The 19,577-nt window shown below is 36.1% G+C and overlaps 1 protein-coding gene and 1 long non-coding RNA gene across 5 annotated transcripts in view; one reads left to right on the top strand and one right to left on the bottom strand.

Annotated features, from left to right (window-relative positions):
* The window catches only part of DSCAM (DS cell adhesion molecule), a 427,035-nt gene that overhangs the window by 223,040 nt on the left and 184,418 nt on the right, over nt 1-19,577 (bottom strand). The window lies entirely within an intron of this gene.
* Nucleotides 180-14,490, top strand: LOC107323608 (uncharacterized). 2 transcript variants are annotated; one of them, XR_004309542.2, is made up of 3 exons: nt 180-281; nt 2,368-2,531; nt 12,376-12,501. It is a non-coding gene; the product is annotated as an uncharacterized LOC107323608 (long non-coding RNA). The 2 variants fall into 2 exon arrangements; XR_014946425.1 differs by lacking the exon at nt 180-281 and adding an exon at nt 476-641 and having other exon boundaries at nt 12,376-14,490.

Raw genomic sequence — 19,577 nt, forward strand, 5'->3', positions numbered from 1 at the left:
ATGCAGTTTTCCCTGTCTACTACTTTAAAACGGTATGTTTATGTTAATGTTGCTCTATGGGTGGGCTAGCACCCAAAAGTTTGGAGAGCAAGCAGAATCATGAGGTAAGGCACACATGAACCCACACTCAGGCCTACCAATCACTGTGTAACACAGGTGCATTTTCTCTGTCTGTTTTGCAGTGTCTCCATGTAATAACCCAAAGGCTCCAAGGACAGAATGGGGCTTTACTGAAGAATCTCAGACTGATTGAATTTATCCCAAATGCAACTACTTATCAGGTAATATAAATTCTCTTATTGTCTAATTTAAATTAAGCAGAATTTCCCAGTGGAGGGAAAGCTTCTTTTCCCGGTACAAAGCAATAATAAAAATTAACAGCAGATGGTACATGATCTACGAGGCACTCAGATAGTCATTCAATTTTTTTTTTTTCAATCCTTTCACATGCAATCTTCATTCTTTTTTCTTCCAGTCACAGATACACCTAATGGGAGAAAAATATCTTTTCTAGAGAACACTGGGCTCAAATTTGACCCTGCAAATACCACTGTCACAGAATTTTTGGGACTCGATGGGACCTCAAAAGATTATCAAATCCAACCTGCTGTCAAAGCAGGATTCCTACAATATACACACAGGTAGGCATACTGACAGGTTTTGAATTTCTTCATAGAAGAAGACTCCACAACCTCTCTGGGCTGCCTGTTCCAGCATTCTGTCATCCTTTCTGCAAAGATTTTCCTCTTGTTCATATGGTAGTTCTGTGTTGCAGTTAGAGCCCATTGACACTTGTCCTGCTGCTGCACAATACTTGAAAGGGCTTGGCCCTATCCACTTGATATCTGCCCTTTAGATATTCATAAGCATTGACAAGGTTCCCCCCTCAGCCTTCTCTTTTCCAGGCTGAAGAGTTCCAGTTCACTTTCCTCATATAGGAACTGATTCTGGTCCTGCATCATCTTTGTGGCTCTCCATTGTACTCTCTCTAGAAGATACCTGTCATTTTGAACTGTGGAGCCCAGAATTGGACACAGTGTTCTAGATCACCAGGGCAGAGTAGAAGGGGAGAATTACTTCTCCTGACCTGCCGGCCATGGTCTTTTGTAATGAGCCCCATCATACTTGTAGGCAAGATGAGAAATGGAAAAAAAATCACATTTTACATAGGCCAGATAAATGGTTATAGGCTTGAGATGGTAGCCTGCAAGCAGTGGGAAAACAACTAGATTTTTGACCCCAAGAAGCTACTCTGATACATTCTGTTTTCTCTAGTCTTGTATTAACTGATCCAACACATTAGAAAGCACATCCACCCAGGGTTTCCTCCATTTTCAGCTTGTCAAATATTGTTCTGCTTTCACACACCATTTTTCAGATGTATTCTCCTCACCCTTTCAACACTACATTTAAGACCTGTATATCCAAATTTATTTTAGTGCTGTTTTAAGTAAGTTGAAACATCTTATCTTCACCATCAGCATCAGTAATGATACCACTGAGGAGACTGTGATTTAAAGGCTGGTCTTCAGCATGAAAATATTGAACAAATTTAGTTTCACAAGGTCCAGAAAAACAACAGATTTTTCTCTATTATTTAGAAAATCCATATTCAGCAGCTGAATAATAAAAATTAAAAGTCTATAAATGCCCATTTTACAATAATTTTGCTCTTTTTCTGCTCATCATCTTTTAAACATATGCATTTTAAAACTGAATAAATTGCCTCTGTTTTTCACTCAATTCTCTTTAACTTTTCTTCTCCCTTTCTAGCTCACTTGTTCTTATTTCTAAAAACAGAACTGAGAGGCTTTGCTCTCAGTACATTCTCTTATTTTAAAAAACATTTAAATTCTCCCTAACTCATTAAGTCATTAAAAAAAAATTATATGTATATGTATATACATATATACATACATATACATATGGGCTTGTCACAGCCTTTAAGCTGTAGTGATGGCAATACTTGCTCCATTCCTACTGGGTCATGTTAAATGCCAACAAAGCTACTTATATGTTCTTGCTCCTAGAATGAGGAAAATATTAAGAACTGACAGTGAGAAAGAACTTTCTCACTGACAGAATTTTGCTTGAGATGTCCAGGTTGAGGAAGGACTGAAAATTGTTGAATAAAGAGTAGCCGCAATATGTTGAAACTTTTGAATGTCTGAGGACAACTCCTGTTTACTAGCTGTCCCACCAATGGTAGGAGTGGGGTAACAGACTTAACTGTCTTAGGATATCTGTCACCTGGAGTCCCCAGGTGAGTTAATGAAGAAATAGACTCTGCAGTTTTAATTAAATACTGATTGTCTGTCCTCAAAGTACTTCTTTGTTGAAGAAAGTCATAATCCGTTTGCTTTCCAGACAGGAAACATGGCTGAAAATATAAAACATTATCAAAATTCCCAGAAGAAACCACTGCTAAAATGCAAAGCCATAAGGAGGCTTGTGGATTCACAAAGACCTTAAAACACATCTGACAGCAGAGGGCATCACAGAATCCAAGACAGCTGTTGCTTTAATGGCAGGTAATTTCTTTTTAATTCCTTTACGAGCTGAGAAGGACAGTCAGTCATAACCTCATTATGCAAAAAGAAAGGGGAGAACTCAGAACTTCTGGGCTTACCTCTCTCACATTTACAAAAGGAAGAGATCTTGATACAAAACAAAAAGCACACTCGTCATCCCAGTAAAATCACATTGCAATTTAAAATTTCAGAGAGAGATAAAAATGAAAAAATAAATATCCAGTCAATATATTCAGAAATAAAATATTCAGTTTCTGCCACTTTACCTCCCTGTTCCAAATAAGATCAGTTGTGTTTTAATTTATCAAGGAAAAGAAGGGAAAGAATCATTTCTGTGCAGTCTGCGAGTGACCTTTTCATAGAAGGCATTATAAAAAGCAGAACACAAAAGATTGATGTGTGATAAAAGATCTCCCATGATCAACTCAAATTTAAGTAGATTTTCCATAGAAATATAGACATTCTGTCTATCTCAGGCAACCACACAGGCAACAATTTCAGACAGAAAATGGAAAGACAGAATTAGAGAGATGGAAATAAAGCTGGACCTGGAAAAGGAAATGAAAAATGCAAAATACAGTAATGAAGAAATTGCAGTCTCTCTCTCTCTCTCTCTTTTTTTTTTTTTTTTCCTTTTTTTCTTTTATTGTTACATAAAGAATAACAAAGAATAACTTGCCCAAACACTTTTTTTTTGTTGTTGTTGTTATATGAAGCCTATTTTTTCCATGGCATCCTCTGTCTGTAAGACAGGTGATAGAAACAGAACATGCTTGTATTGTTTCCTTTGATAGGCAAGAAAAAATATGTCCCTACTGAAATCATCCTTTCATTAATTCACTGTCTTACTATTCCTCAGTATTCAGATATAGCTAAACTAACTGCCTCATCCTGCAAATCTTTATGTGGAGGAGCATCTATCCTCACTGCAAGACTTCTCATCACTAAGTAACAGCCTGGTGTGACAAGCAACATTTAAGGAACAAGTAGACAAATGGCAGCTTGGGGCAATATTACTATGGTAGCAAACCATCCTGTCCTACTCTTCTGTATTACTTGTGAGCTCTGCTATCTTAGTGCACTGACTGGGATTTGACCCGGAAGAATGCTCCAATCCACAAGGCAACCCCAGAGGGAGCTTATGTATAAATGATGTTACAACATGCACAAAAGGCAATGGAGGAGAGGAATCTCTGTATGCATTCACAGCTCTCAATTATGTTAATTGGGATCTTTGCCATGTGGCCAACCAATGTCTTTCTTTAAAGTACTTCAAAGAGTCCTAAGCCCTAGAATACTGACCATCCTCATTCCCTCCTCTGCAGCTTTTTCAGCTTCTCTACATACATCTCCGCAGCTGTTTTCAAGCTGTGTTTTCACCAAAACTAGATCCTTTAACATTAACATAAGCTTATTCCTCTTGTTAACACATAGTGTCAGTTCAATGGCCACTTCTACCAAGGCACTCCACTCACTTTGGCAAAGTTACTTCTCATTTAAGAAAAAAAAATTCAGTAACACAGTAGTGCAGCAGTGGACCAGGCTGACCAAGAAGGTAATGAAATCCCAACATGCAATTATAAGCTATGTGTCAATCCATTTCTTTGGAAAAGTGTCTCTAGGGTCATTTGTGGGAACAATAATAGAAAGAATTTCAGTCTCATATATGCCTGTAAGACTACTTTTTAAGTTATAAGAAATCTCAATATCAAGAATCATTTTGCAGAGAAGTAATTTGCAATTATAATTTGTCCCTATATTGCTATACAAGATTGTTTATAGGAAGACAAATAGGACAGAATGAACTATAAATTCCCTTCCTACTTATGAACAATCAAAATCCTGAAAAGGCATTATGCTTGATATAAATATGTGAAATATAGTCTTTTCTATAGAATTTAAGTGAGTTCAGCTTAAAAAAGAGCAAGCTGAAAAAGTCTTTCAGAACACAGAAGACTTGAAGCCCTGCTGCAGCAGAGAAAATGGCCAAGATGGCAAAACAGGATGAGTGACGGCATTTCTTGAGAAGTATTGCTGATCATCTTGAATCCTGAATGGTTCAGGAGAATGACAGAGGAAAGCATTTTTTCACACTTGTTTATATTTCTATCTCTCTTCTCTTTTTTCCTTCCCCAAATGAAGAGCAATAAAGCATGTGACATGAGCACTTCCATTAACAAAAGAAAATAATTATGGCCTCTAGAATATTTTTATATTACTGTAATTGCTTTGTGTGATTTGCTGCTAACAGTGTTTTTGCTCGTGTTTTGCTAATTCTTTTTCTCAAAATATTTTGTTACTCCATTATATATATATATATATATATATTTGATTCAACAAACATGTCAAAAATATGAAGTGATGTTATTTTATAAACACTGAAGCCCGCAACAGATAAAATTAATGTAACATTTTGTACTGTTGGATTTAATATTTCTTCTGCATTATGTTATTTCCTATTATTAGAGTTCCATCTCTAATTTCATCACTCCATTTTGAAAACTGTTCGTCAAAGAAGATAAAAAAAACCTAATTTTCTGTAATTTAATGCACTTAGATCCTGTATTGTCGTTTTTAGCATAAATTTTTGCTTTTAAATAATGAAGCCAACATTTTCAGTGCCAGCGCACGACTCATTTTTACTGCTATGACTTCACTGACCGCAGGGAAGTCATTCCTGATCTATGGAAGTGTAAATACCACAATCATGTTACACACTGCAGTGCTACTCTGCTGACCAAAGGAGTAAGTTTTCATGTGAAATGGAACAACACAGAGCACAATACTGCAGAACTCTGAAGAAATTGTATATTAACATAGTTCTTACTCTGGGTCTTGCAATTTGCAAGTTTGTCTTTCAAGGTAAGTTTTCTCAGTGGCTTCTTTGCCAGTCAACCACTGCGCAGGAGTGTTCTCATTAACGTGAATAAGCATTACTTAATCATTAAGACTGAAAAGCAACACTTGACTGCCTCTACAACACTTGGTTTATTCAGTGTTACAATCATTACTATAGCAACTTGTCTCAAAGTTATAACAAAAGTGGGAATACTGAAATATTGATGGGTCCGTTTTTTAAGCAACAATTTAACAACTACCATTTCCTTCCTTAGTAAAAGGATATTCTGGCAATAATCCTTTCAAGGAGAATTCTTTCTAGTTCATGTTCACTAACTTAACAAGACCATTCCTTTGGACAAATATTCTACCAATGTTTTCCAAAAGACACTTCAAAAAACATAACCACTTTTAGATGCATTCTGAACATGTGTTAGAGTGAGATAGCCACATACCCTAGCTAAAACAACTGGCATTATTTTTGTTTCTGGTTGTAAAAGGAAAGCAAGATAAACTCTTCCATACATAAATAGCACTTTTTTCTTTTTTTTTTTTTTTTCATTAACTAAACCATTTAATATACCTGTCTCTTCCAAGCATCCTCTGAACACAAAGCTTTTCTGCCATTCTAGCTTAACTGAAACTTGAACAAGAGAGCTTTGCTACCTGTATCAAGGGAGTCAGAATTTCATCATCTAAAAATATAGATAAATTATGACTTGCAGAAGAATTACAAAAATAAAAAATGCTGAAGATCATCAAGCTAGAAAGGGTGCCAGGAGGTGTAATGCCCCTAGGTTTTTATATACCTGCAGATGCATCAAACGATACAAGAGAGCATGTTATGCCCTTTAAAGTCAACCACGTGCCATTCTTTCTGACCCAGTGCCTTAGATATCACCAGTAATCTGGGACCTCATGAAAATAATTTTCTCCTTCAACGCAACTGCACTGTAGCAGATTGTGTTAGTCTTTTTGTGGGGAGGAAATTAACTCACATTCATTTTTTTATTTTTTTTAAGTGTTAAAAACATAAGAAAAAAAAAATAGTACCTATAGCAGGGTAGCTCCTCATCATTGCAGATGAGGATAAGCAGATAACCTTTATTATCTACACTATATAAAGACATACATAGTCTGCTGAGGGGAGTTTGTAATTTAAGAGGAAAAGACAGAGAAAAGGAGAGAAACATATAAAATGACTGCCAAGGTAACACATGTCTGTCCAGTCACTGTTTTGACACAACTAAGCCATTACTGGTGGCACTATAGAAAATTTCTACAGTTTTTAAGCCCCAGCCTACAGTCCTCTTCATGGGACCACACTGCTAAGCAGCTTCCTAACTCACTGAAAATAGCAACATAGGATTGATCCCTGGAACACAGCCTGGCAAGTTATCAAAGAAGCAGGAAAAGCAGCCAGAAGTTAGATGTTAAGATGCTGAACAATAGCATTAACCTTCTCACTCAGATTTAGAAGTGAATTTCTATTAACACAGTAAAAAGAGTCTGTTGGAGTTGTTGCCAATATTAACAAAGTCTCATTAATGATCTTCTTATTCCACATTACGCCTACATTCATAACTGCTCTGAAGAAGGATGCAAAAGAATGAAAAGGGTAAAAAATAAAGGAGAGATAGCTGCAGTATTTCTGTCTTCAATACTTAATGGTCAAAACAGCAAAGCACTCGAAGTAAAGCTGATAGCTATTGCAACATGAAAACAAGGTGCAAGAATGTGTAGAAGGGTTTATTGTTTTATTACTATACTCATCAAAGGGGAGATTCAAAGCCCTGAACAAACCAGTTTTAGAGGGAATATCATTTCTGGCAAAATATTATTGCAAATACGGGTCGAAATAGCCATCGTAATATGATTTAAATTGAAGACAACAGAACAGAGGAGAGGAACAAGAAATCTTTTTCTACAGCAATAAAAATGTTTCTTCAGAATAATTGCTTGTAGCATATTTTACTATTTATCTAAAGAAGAAGATGGAAGCGTGGATCATAAAATATAATTTGCCCTATATAAAGCAAGAGGTAACAACATTGTCAGATCTGTGGTTTTAGTTTACACTATGCAATACACACAGGGGAAATACTAATAAATTGACAAGGGGAAAATAATTTTATCTGCTGTCCAGAAAAAATACTGCAAACATAAAGATTCATGTTTATGACAGCAACGATAGCTTTAAGAGTAGGGTTTTCTGTCTCAGATCAAATGAATGGGCACGGAGTAAAGACCCTTCATTTTGAGCTAAGTTGTAGGTGAGGTTCAGGTGTATATTTTCTGATTAAAGATGATGAATCCAAGCTCTTAATAAAAGGAACAGTGTGCTTGATATGATTATTTTCTAATAAATGTTGTATAATCCTTGGGATAACCAAATAACAAATAGTATCACTTCAGTTTCTTAAGTTTCAGCTTCAACTCTCCCGTCTATCTAAAGTGTTTTTGTTTTAGAAGACGAAGTAATACATCAGAAAAATAATCTGTATTGATAATTATTTGCATTTCTTTAAACTACTGAAACTTCTGATTAGGCCAACTGTTGCATACGATTTTCAAAATGAATTAAAACTCAAAATGTTCTAAATTAAGAAATCTGAGCACCCTGAGAATGCAATGCAGATGTAGAGCTAATCATTTCAATAACATATTAGAGTAATGTGCTGGAGTATTACTAATGAATAGCACTTCATTTCAAAGACATTATGCAGAGCATATGGGAATAAAAATCAAGGCCAGCAATTCATAAGACAGGTCTGACAGTCTTATGTGTCTCCTGACAAACATAATGTCTATTTTGACACCTACTCTTTCACCAGAACCTGGGAAATGTAGTGTTTTGAGTTTAGCTGGTTATTTTCTCATTTGGAAACATGGACTCAAAGTAGGACCCTTTTCATTCATTGGCATTTATATGGCTGGCCATTAGTTTTCACCCTAAAATGTGCCTGACATGTGATACATCCAATAGTTCTTATTGGATATGTCCACTGTGTGGGAAAATTGTTTCCTTTGTTTCCTCTCCCCCATTGTCCCTATGCCACCAACAGTTGCCACCTTACTTTGTCTCAGGGGACATGACTTTTCAGATGGTTATGTGTAAATCAAAGGCCATCTGTCTGTTTTTTCATCAAGCTGAAGAAGAACCCGATATAGTTTGGAGGATGTCTATGCACATTAAGTGAAGAACAATGTAAAAAAAATTCTTTCTACCCCACAGACCATGAGATTGTTTCTATTAACCACAGAGCAATGTTATGTACAAAATACTAGATGGTAGTGAAAAATAATTGTTATGCAATTATGCATCATCTCCACACTGAATATTTATTATGAAATGTATATCCATTAAGTTACGGTCTTATGCATCGTTACTGATTTTTATTCTTAATTATATGGACATACATAAAAGTCAGATGTTACAAACAGGAATTAGATTACCTGTTTTCTGTTTACCCTCTTGATGCATCAGCCTAATGACTGGCTTGTGTTGATCCTTACTGCTGAGCATGGTCTCAGTTACTTCAGTGACTTCTCCATAATAATCGACAACTTATTTCCTCACCAATGTACTGGATTATTGGTTTCTTTTTCCTAAACTAATTATTCCACACATTTCTATACCACTATAGATTTACTATCTATTGGCCAGTTACCTAAATGAATCAAATCCACTTCAGTATGATTGCAGTTTCTCATCACTGTGTTTAACTTATGTTTCTTTGACATCCAGAGGCCATGAGGGCTTATTTTCCATTCTACATTCATTTATCAGTAGGTCTTAAATTGGAAGTCCCTCAACAAATTGAGAGGGACAGATCCCATAGAATAATGTTGTGAAATAGATGCACTGAATAATTATTATTTATCTTAATTATATTAAGATTATTATATTAATTATATTTAATGATTACACAAGTCCATATATTTGAATCTTCTGTCTTACATTCAGTTCAGATCTAAATACTTGTTTTTTCATCTCTCCAACCCATTCCTCACTTATAAGGATTTCAGAAATATTTTAAAACAATTGTGAAGCTGTCATTGCAATTAATTTCTCTAATACTAACAGAAAGATGGCCAGTGCACAAGGCTGCTCATGATCTAGGACACTGCTGACAATTAGTCCCTTTTCTGATATACTGCAAGGATTAAACAGCTGAAAGAGTGTTTCCAAAGAATATAATACATTTTATGTAAGAATGACTGTGACAGCAGCTCAAGATGCTAAAGTTAAATTCCAGGAAGTATTAATGGCTTTGAATATTACTACATAAGATATTAGTACAGGTTTTGGTTTTTGTTTATCTGAGAAGGACTGGGATGGAGTGGGGTTTCTAAAAGATGATAAATGTTTTCTCACTGTGATTTTTAAGTGAGAGAAATCAGAGGGAATGGTATTTGTACTGAGAGAGTTAAAAGGCTGGAGGGTTTTTAGGGTGAGGGATTTGGAGTTTGCTCTAATTGCCTGCTTATTCCTTCATTATGGTTGAAGGGTTCTGGTAATTCACCATTATTAAATATTCAAGGACTGGTCCAGAGGAAGCATTCTTTGGGGATTGCTCTCATCACTCCAGTGCCAGTTGAAAATCCTGCTTTGTGCCTGTTCATGTGTGCAAATAAAGCTCTGCTTTCCCTTTTTTATTGACTTCCTTTGCTGAAAAGGCTCCAAGCGCTGTGGTAATGTGAGATTATTTAGCAAATTAATGCTTGTGAATCTTTCATGGAACTTTCTTCATATTAGCAAGAGCAATGCATTTCCATCTTGAAAGAAGAGAGTAAAAATGGGCCTCCACTTGGGTGTATACGTACACCTGAGCACCTCTGACACCTGAGAACACTCAACCCTTGTTGTACTAGGAACTGGTATAGAGGTTATTTTCACTTCTAAGAAAGATTTTTACTGAGGTCTGAGTTGTACCATAGGACCAACGGACCATGTCGCTTAAATGTTGCAGAAAGAAACAGCTGCTGCACTGTAGAAAAGGGCTGTCACTAACAAGGACCTTCTAAGAAGGCTCAAGAGCCACCCTTGGAAGTAGCCTGACATGACAGTCTCACATTTGCACATCAGTGACCAGCTCTGTACATCAGAGTTCACCTTAGTTTAGAAGCTCCAAAGAAGCATACAAAATATATTCAAATGCAAATGTTTTGGGTTTGGTACACAGAAGATAAAAGAGAAGTGGTATCTCCTTTCATGACAGATCCTTGTGTATGACTCCAGTCATATCAAACCTAATTTGTCAGGAAATAATTCTGATTGTGATGAATTTTGTTCAGGCTAATGCTAGAGAGTAAATAAAGCTATGGCAAATATCCTTGATTATGTTGAGGTTTGTCCAGCAAAAATTGTATTTATTTTGTCTTTCAAGGAAAGCCAAATTCTGCTTTCATTTACATTTTGATAGTATAAGGCACAATCTGAAGAAAGTGAAGTTACAAAACCTTGCATCAATGATAAACAAACATACAAAAACCACTTAACAACTCGCTGACAAAATTCAAACCATGGAATTAGTATTAAAGTTGTGACATTTAATCCTGAGAACTACTCAAGCTCTTATTTTAAAGTTTTGAAAATTTCATATGCTAAAGGAATTTTCCATGTTGTTATGATTTTCTGGTCAGACTGTTTCCAAAATAACTTAGGAGATTTTCAGAGGCACAGCTGTCTAGCAGTCCATAGCTTGAGCTTCTCATAGCATCTTCGTATTTAACACTATAAAGTTTTCTGCCATTAATCTGTCCAACCAGTTTTTAAATCCATGTACATTTGTGGTATCATTGTCATTCTGTGCAATAAGATTCTCATCTTCATTACAAAAGGTGTGAGGAAGCATATCCCATTGCTCATTCAAATCTACCATCAGGTAATGCAATCTGATGGGTTGTTCTTATGGGGAAGCAGAAGGGAGTAGAGAGAAAGAGAACAGTCATTTGCTACCACATCTTCCTTGGCCTCAAAGATCTTACAGCCTTCTGTCACGTGATGCCCCTCCAGCTGCCTCTTTCTTAAACTGAAGTATTTCTTTGCATGCATAAGCAGACCCATACCAATGAAATCTGTCACCTTCCTCTGAATCTGTTTTGCATCTCTTGCTTCTGCCTTGAAGTGGAAGAGAACGAAATTGCTAACAGCATTCAGGTGCAGCATGGACTGCGGTGCATGCAGTCCAATAGCACAGTAACAGTCTTTGAAGCCTAGACCTCTCTGAATCCCTAAAATAAAGTTTGTCCTTGATCTGAAAGAATGCTCAGCTGACAACTAGCATAACCTCAAGGTCTGACAACTGAACATTACCGATTACCTCATGGTTACATACACATACACAACTTTGCATCTATATTACTGAGTTTTTCTTGTTGCTTTGCCACACAGTTATTCAGTTTTTAAGATTTAGTTATCACCTATGTCATACAATTTCTTCGCCCCTTTTCACACTTTTGGTGGTGACTTCCTAACAGAAGTTTCTTAAAATTATGCTACAATTTTTAGGCAGGTTTTCCAGGTGCACGGAACTAGAAATTCACTACCATTCATCTTCTCTATTTGTTTGATTCCTAATCTACTGGCTCTCTCCATACTCTGGCAGAATTTCTGTTTCTGTTGTGTCTGAAAGTAGATTTATTCTATTCTTGATAGCTCTTCAAGTTGCTGCTAAAACTCTCTGCAGCTTGACACATTATGTTTCTACAAAATAAATACTGCCAGAGGTACAGTTATTTTCTCTTTTCCTCTTTCGGACATAACAGCAGATTTCTGAAGGATGTCTTTCTTCTGTCATCTTCCCCTAACCTCTTGTTTAAACATTGCAGCTTTTGATAGTTTTACTAAAGCCTTTTTAATAGATGACACTGACTGAAATATGTTGTCTTTCAGCAGTCACCATACTGCTAGGAAATATTTCATGCTTTTAACTGTCCCTTTTAGTTTTCTTTTTTAAAGACATCATTTATTTTATTTTTGCTTCCTTTCTTTGCTTTCAAGAACGTGCAAAATGACTGTTGGCCTCAACCACCCTTGCAAAAGTGGTCTTATAAGCCTAAGTGCAACACAGCCATTGTGAGGGAGCAATGATTCTGTAACAGTGCTTGTGGACTCTTCAGACCCAAGGTAAGTCTGACCTGTCTTCTTCTGGATTTCCCTTCATCAATTGCTCAGTTGTGGCAGCATGGGCAGTGGGGAGGCCTTGCTGCTCCTACCCAGACCTGAGATCTCAACCTGTATTACTTATTTCATTTTCTTTTGTGATACCTGTCAGCTCTAAGCTTTATTGACATACATGCCAACATGACCTACTTTGTAATAGCATGCTTCAAAAGATAGAAGAAAGAGGACATATCTTGCTTTTCTCAGTCTGGTATGCTGGTTTAGGCCCAACAGACCATTTTCAGTGTTTTATTTCAACGGGAAGTGGAGGGAGGTGCAAAAAAAGTGTTGTTAAAACTATATTGATTCTTTCACTCTTCATTTATGAGTTTGCAGCCAGGCCAAGACTATTCCCTAATCCTCATTTTAGCAGTTTTCACAGAAGAAACACTACAAATTTTCCTTATTTCAGTCTTTTTCCTGTTTTTGACAACTACTTGTTGCTGTAAATTAAATTTCAGTATATTTGCATTTCTGGACTTAATGGCTTAGAAAATATAAATTAAAAGTTCATTATACTGAAATGTGAAAGGATGTATAATTATCATAACATTAATAATTCAAGGCATCATATTTCAATTCTTGAGTTAAAACTGTGGAGTTATTGAGATCTCCATTAAATTATATGGTACATATTATCCATAACAGCAAACTAGATGATCATTTATTTCTTCTACTTTTATTTCTGAATATATATGCTCACCTAACATAATATCTGATTGCTTTTTATTTTTTCTCCATGAAGTCTTCCATCAACTCACCGGAGCATGAAATACTACAGCAAGCTATTTTGACTTGATCTACCTGTGCTTTAGAGCAAGCACAACAGTTTTAGTTAAGACTACAGCTTTGACAGGCAAATTCCAGTTACTTTAGTCATAAATCATTCTGGATTATCAAAGGAAAACTATTAATAAATTCATGGAATGAAAACACTTTCTCTTCTCACTGCCATGCAATAAAGAGGATAAGCAAGTAAGCAAGCGTTCATTTTTTCACAGAGCTTTCACATCACAGTTTATTCACCCAGATTTTGCTACTTTGTGTGTCACATATCTACAAAAACTTTTCCAAAGCAAGAACCAATTTCATTCATAACCTTGTGAAGTTTTGTCCTTTGACAAGTGGCATTTGGAGGTGAACAGTGGAAAGCTGTAGTACGATGTGTCTCTGAACCTCTTCTCCTACAGTACTTAGCTATAATGTTGGAAGCTTGATGCATCACAATTCACGTATGAACAACATCAGTAGCAGAACTTCCCCACTGTGTAGTGCCCAGATCAGGTGATGCACCTCAGCATTTGCCTAGGTTTACATATGTAGAGAGTGCCATAGGTGCCTGCTTTTAAGCAATTTAGCTTCTGCTGAAATCAAAGACCTTGTCTCATTTTGGGTCAGTGCCTAGATTAGCTATGGGAAAGGAGGAATGTGTTTTCTTTTAATAGAACAGGAACAGTCTATCAGACTTCCACTGTCTTTCTCAAATCTCTTCATCCCTAATTTCCAAAAGATGACTCTTCCATCTAGCTACAAACTCGAAGTGTTTTCATATTACAGGAGAACTCATTCAATGTCACGACTATGATGAATATGATAACAGCAAGTAGTATCTGTCTGCACACAAGTCCCCAAAATATTGTTACTAGTGATAGAGTTGATACAGTGACAACCCTAGCTGAATATTTTTGTATCATTTGCCTGCTCTAGGAAAGCATTTGGATGGATGCCACAGCTTTTCTATTCTCATTATTTCAAAAATACAATTTCAGAGTAATAATCATTGGTGATAAGAGCAAGTTTGAGTAGGTAACACCAATGATTGAATCATTCAGCATTCTTTTTTTGGAATATTCTTCTCTTCTTAATAAGAAAGATAACACCATCTTTGAAAAAAGAATTCTTATTATTTCCCTGGTATTATATATCTCATCTTTAAAATTAGGTAAAGGGTTCAGGCTAACATAAGTGGTTAGAATGCCTTAGAAATCGTGGAAAATGATAAATTTCAATTAGAAGACCCACACTGCATTCTGGAGACTTCTCCTCTTCCATATGACAACATGTGAACAACAATTACATTTCCGAAAGTTGTTTACTGTAACAACACTTTATATAAATCCTTTGGGCTGAAAGAAGTGGTAGCTGTTTCACAGATCTGTTAATAAATTTCACACTAAATATTTGCAATGCTTAGAAAATGGGGAATTCACCTTAATTGCTGTCCTATCATTTTGAAAATATAGCAATCTTCCTGATTGCGACATCTACCATTTTTAACAGTGCCAGAATTCACAATTGTAAAAAGTGACTTATAATAGCAATTAATACCTGCTTATGCTAATGGCAGTAGCCTATGCTGATAAGCAACCAGACTAATAATGTACAGATGGTGGGCAGAGAGAAACTTTCAGTTTCGAGTACTCCAATTAAACTGTTCCCTTGGGACTTACGCTTACAAAACAAGATCACTTGAAGCCTGCTCAGGGACAGTGGCAAACAATGCTTCCAATTAAAACCCAAAGAAAAATCCCTTTACTCTAAGTAATAGCTTGCAGTTTCTTAGTGGCCAGTAAGGAGCATATTTTGGCCTCACACGGGATTGATAATTATGAAATAAACACATCTTTGCAATTAAGGATCATGGACAAATAATAAACTATTGGCTTCAATTTAACTCATGTGCATGGTGACAGAAGATCACACAAACAGTAGTGGTGACAGTTTCTCACAGTGTAAGTAAACATGCACTTTCAATAGAGTTAGAGTTATGCTGCTGCAAAGCCTCTTTACAGGCTACTGGAGAAACATTCATTACAATGTACCACACTCATGTTTCATTAATACCTTACCCATGTATTGAATTGCATCATTAATCTTCAAGACCAATGACTACTGTCAGAGCTTAGTTACAAACTTATCTCTACCCCCAATACTTGTGCACTGAAATAGTAACAGCAATGTTGCATTTGCTCTTGAGTAAAGGTAAAAAGAGTGTTCCATGCAATTACAGTTGCTCGATTTAGGTAGCTGATGTAATTTTCAAGGAGCTGGTACTGTAGGTTTCACCACTGACTCACTGAAAGTACCAGCCGTGACTGGGGGCTTTTTTACCAGTTTCTTTAGCATCATTCTCACAGTCAGAAACAAACATATCCAAATTTCAAGAACTGAAAAGGTAAAAGGTGAAGATGGATTCAGACATAATTATCTTTGAAACACATTGGTCTGCAGAAAACATTTTAATGGTCATATTCCTGGACTTTCTTCTTCAGCTTGATACCTGGTCAGGTCAGATTAATGTGCACCTAAAGCAGTGGCTTTACAAAACAGCAAAAAAGGAGTGTCTTGCAAACCATACTTGAATTTGTGTGATCATCTTGATACACACCTTTACTCATGTGTTTATGTTTAGGATGTGGCAATCACACACTAAAATGGACTACATGGAAAGTATGTTCACTTAGATCTCTTCGTTAAATCAATGGGGCTGCAGGGAACTGATATCTTCAGAGAACAGAAAATTTCCCTACAGGCCAAGTTATGCTTCAAAGTGAGCAAAAGTTAACATCTTCTTGTAGACTGCCACCTAATAGCACAAATTCTAATGTAGCATGCATGCCCATATCACACAAACCTGATGACAATCTTGTTACCTGAGCACGTAGGGGATTTGTGGAGTTGAGTCCATGAAGAGTGTGCTGGATTATTTTAGTAAGTCACAAACTAATGAGACATGTAGACATGTATTTTATAACAGAAAATGACTTTCTCGCTTTCTCTGATGTAAAAACAAACAAATAAACAGAAAAATAGAAATGCCAAATAATTTTGATTTCAGTCTGTTACAAAAATGGTAACTACACACTATAAAAATCATTAAATAAACATAATGTTTAATTAATAGCAAATCAAACAAACAAACAAACAATACCATTTATTTCTTATGAAAATATATAGTACGGCAATTATTTCTTTAGCACTTCCCAGATATCTGATTTCTGGTAATACTGAATGCTGTACTTCAATGTGTTCTATCTTATTTTTCATACAGTCAGTCTTTCTGTGTTTAAATTAAACTGTGCTCTTAATTGTTTTGGGAAATGTGTGTCATTATCAGGAATTTGCTGCCTTTATAAGATTTCATAGGAGAAGAATGAAACTTAAATTTGATTTAAAATATATATATATATATATATATATATATATATACACACACAACTTTGGATATTTTGGATATACAACAGCCAATTTTTTATTTATATTATTTTATTTTATTGTGATAAAATGAGAGTCTTAGCAGAGAATGAACAGTAGAATAGGTATTTGGTGATCCTAAGGCCAACATACCTAAATATGCTTTTAGGATTTTTTAAGTTTAACACACCTAAATCTACTGTTCGGGTGTATTTTCAAAGTCAGTGATACATTTGCTGAGGGAGCAGTGTATTTAGGAGCAATAGAAGCAGTTAGTAGAAAGTTATTCATGTACCAGATTCTTCTACCTGTCCATTTCCTTCTTCTGCATAGTTTCTCACTATTCTCATTTATTACTAAGTCTACCTCACTCAGAACTTAAGTTTTGTTTCTAACTCATGAATGCCATTAAAATACAATGTTCTGAAATATTTATTTTCTGGCCTTTATCTGGAGGAGGTATAAGAGCATAGTGGCAGCAAAATAAGGAGAGAAAAACAGATTTGAAAATTTTTGATTTAAATGCTAGAGAAATTCAGACAGACTTTCAGCCTCAAGGAGGATAGGATCTGCAGCCTAAGGAGGGAGGATAAGGTTATAGCCTTTAAGCCACAGTATGCTCGAAGATCCTCAATAAAAACTAGGTCAGTCTCTCACTAAAGACTGCCAACTGCTCGATAGTAGTGGTAATCTATATTTGGTACTTATGTGGGAGAGAAGAGAGAAGATACTAGCTTGACTTTCAAGCATGACACCAGACAAAAGGTGATGTGGGGGTACCTTTAGGGGACTAAATCTCCATTAGTCTCTCCACTTCCAAGTAATTCAGATGTGAACACCCTCTGAATGGTTTTCTTTCCCTCTCCCTCCTAGTCTCCCTCACTAGCGGTAAATACAGAGAGTTTGGTTTTGTATGCATTTTAATGTCTGCAGTTGACTACCATTTTGAATTGCTTCATTGTACATATATATGTAAGTTAAGCATTTTCAGCACAATCCATAGGTTTCCCCTGGTTTATATGGCGTGTAAGAAGGAACTCCCTTTTTTTCCACAACATACAAAGTGTGGCCTTTCGGAATAAGTTTTCTATTTGCACCCTTTCATGAATTTGCCTTTTTCCTGCGTCATCAACAGATTTCTGCTCTTTGCTTTTAAGACAATTCCTTTACCATTTAATTTCACTCAAAACTATTATTTACCAAAATGCTCACCCCCTATTACTATGTCAGTCAGATCCAGTCGCAGCAATCTTAAAATCTTCTGTCAAGAATTAGAAGAAATAAGGGAACCATTAAGAGAAGTCCATTAAGAGAAATGCATTCCTCAGCAGGATGTCTGTGTCCCAGTGGTGGCCTTTCAACATCAGTAAGAGGATAGTGAAACACTGGCCTTCTCATCACCAGAATTCAATAGTTTCTACAATGTCTTATCAAAGACTTAAGAAGTAGTGATCTGAATGCCTTTTGGTGAGCTGGGATATTAACCCTGTTTCATGACTTCTTCCATATTTCCACAGCTGTCAGTTGTGACTGCACAGCCCTTTATGGGATGTGGTTTGCTCAGTAGTGAAACCTAGCCTCCTGGCACAGCCAGCTCTAAAGGACATCTGTATCCTTAAAAATACACTTCTCTGAAGAGTGCACAAAACAGGATAAACTTTTATTGAGATACGTATTCTGCCAAAGTATCACAGTGAAGCTGTTGCATATTAAATAATTTAATAACTCTGCTTAATTAGTTAGACCTTACTACAGACAGGATTTGCTAAGTTTTGGCCCATCACTGCAGATGACAGCTGGAAAGTACATCTAAGGTAGTTTGAAATGAGGAAGCACAAAGCGTCATCCTGCTAGATTACTCCTAGCTCTATGGAAGACAGTTCAAAAGACAGCTTCTAAAGGGGTCTGCAGCATTGATATGTGACTGTGTGTGGTAAAGTACTGTCAACATTTCTCATTAGGTAGATGTAATGAAGAGGTGTTAAGAACAGGAGTGCATAATATGATGACATACAGGGGAATATCAAGGTATTAATATGCTGAAGTGAGAATCAAAAGCATCAAAAAAATCAAAATCAAAATTCTTACAGCCTAGGCTCACTCTTTTACCCTCTGCAGATCAGTTCTACATCTGTCAGAGTATGACAGCTCACTTCTGGGTGGAGAACTGGATGGCTAAATAGTAGTACTCAATACAAAAAAATACAGTAAAGTTCATCAAATGCTATTGGTAAACAGGATCATAAGAATAACTAAGGAGAACAACAGGAAAGACACAAGCTGAAAAATATGGAGATTCTAGGTTTACCAAAGTCAGAAATGGAGGCTGTAATCTTTCTAAGTACCCTGTAGCATTCAAGTTACATTTACTTAATGAATGAGATACCAACACTTTACCCAACAAGGACGATTTTCACAGAACAATGAGAGAGACTGCAGAGTTTCATTCCTAATGAAAATGAAGTGAGTGAATAGCCCTACAGTTTTTACTGTTATTCTTTTTTTCTGTGTTTTAATGGCGCATTACCAAAATGTGAACTGCTTTGTCTGACTTTCTCTTGTATTTACAGATACCATTAAAAGCAGCCATGTTGCACTGATGTGCCTTGTAATGGCCTGTGGTAGCATCTAATGGAGTGAACAAGATGGGAAATAACTGATATTCCTTTAAATGACAGCAAAGTGGTACATTACAGGTCATGGAAGTAACACACACTAGCATCAGTAAGGATGCCCTGGAAATGTTTATGACTTCTTCACATATTATTCTCACATGCCGTGTTTGTAGATTTGATAAAAGCTAATCATCCTTGCCTAATGTGAAGAGCACTTTAGGAATATATATG

Source organism: Coturnix japonica, chromosome 1 (genome assembly GCF_054131305.1).
Source record: "Coturnix japonica strain WE chromosome 1, WE-NBRP24, whole genome shotgun sequence".
Lineage (NCBI taxonomy): Eukaryota > Metazoa > Chordata > Aves > Galliformes > Phasianidae > Coturnix > Coturnix japonica.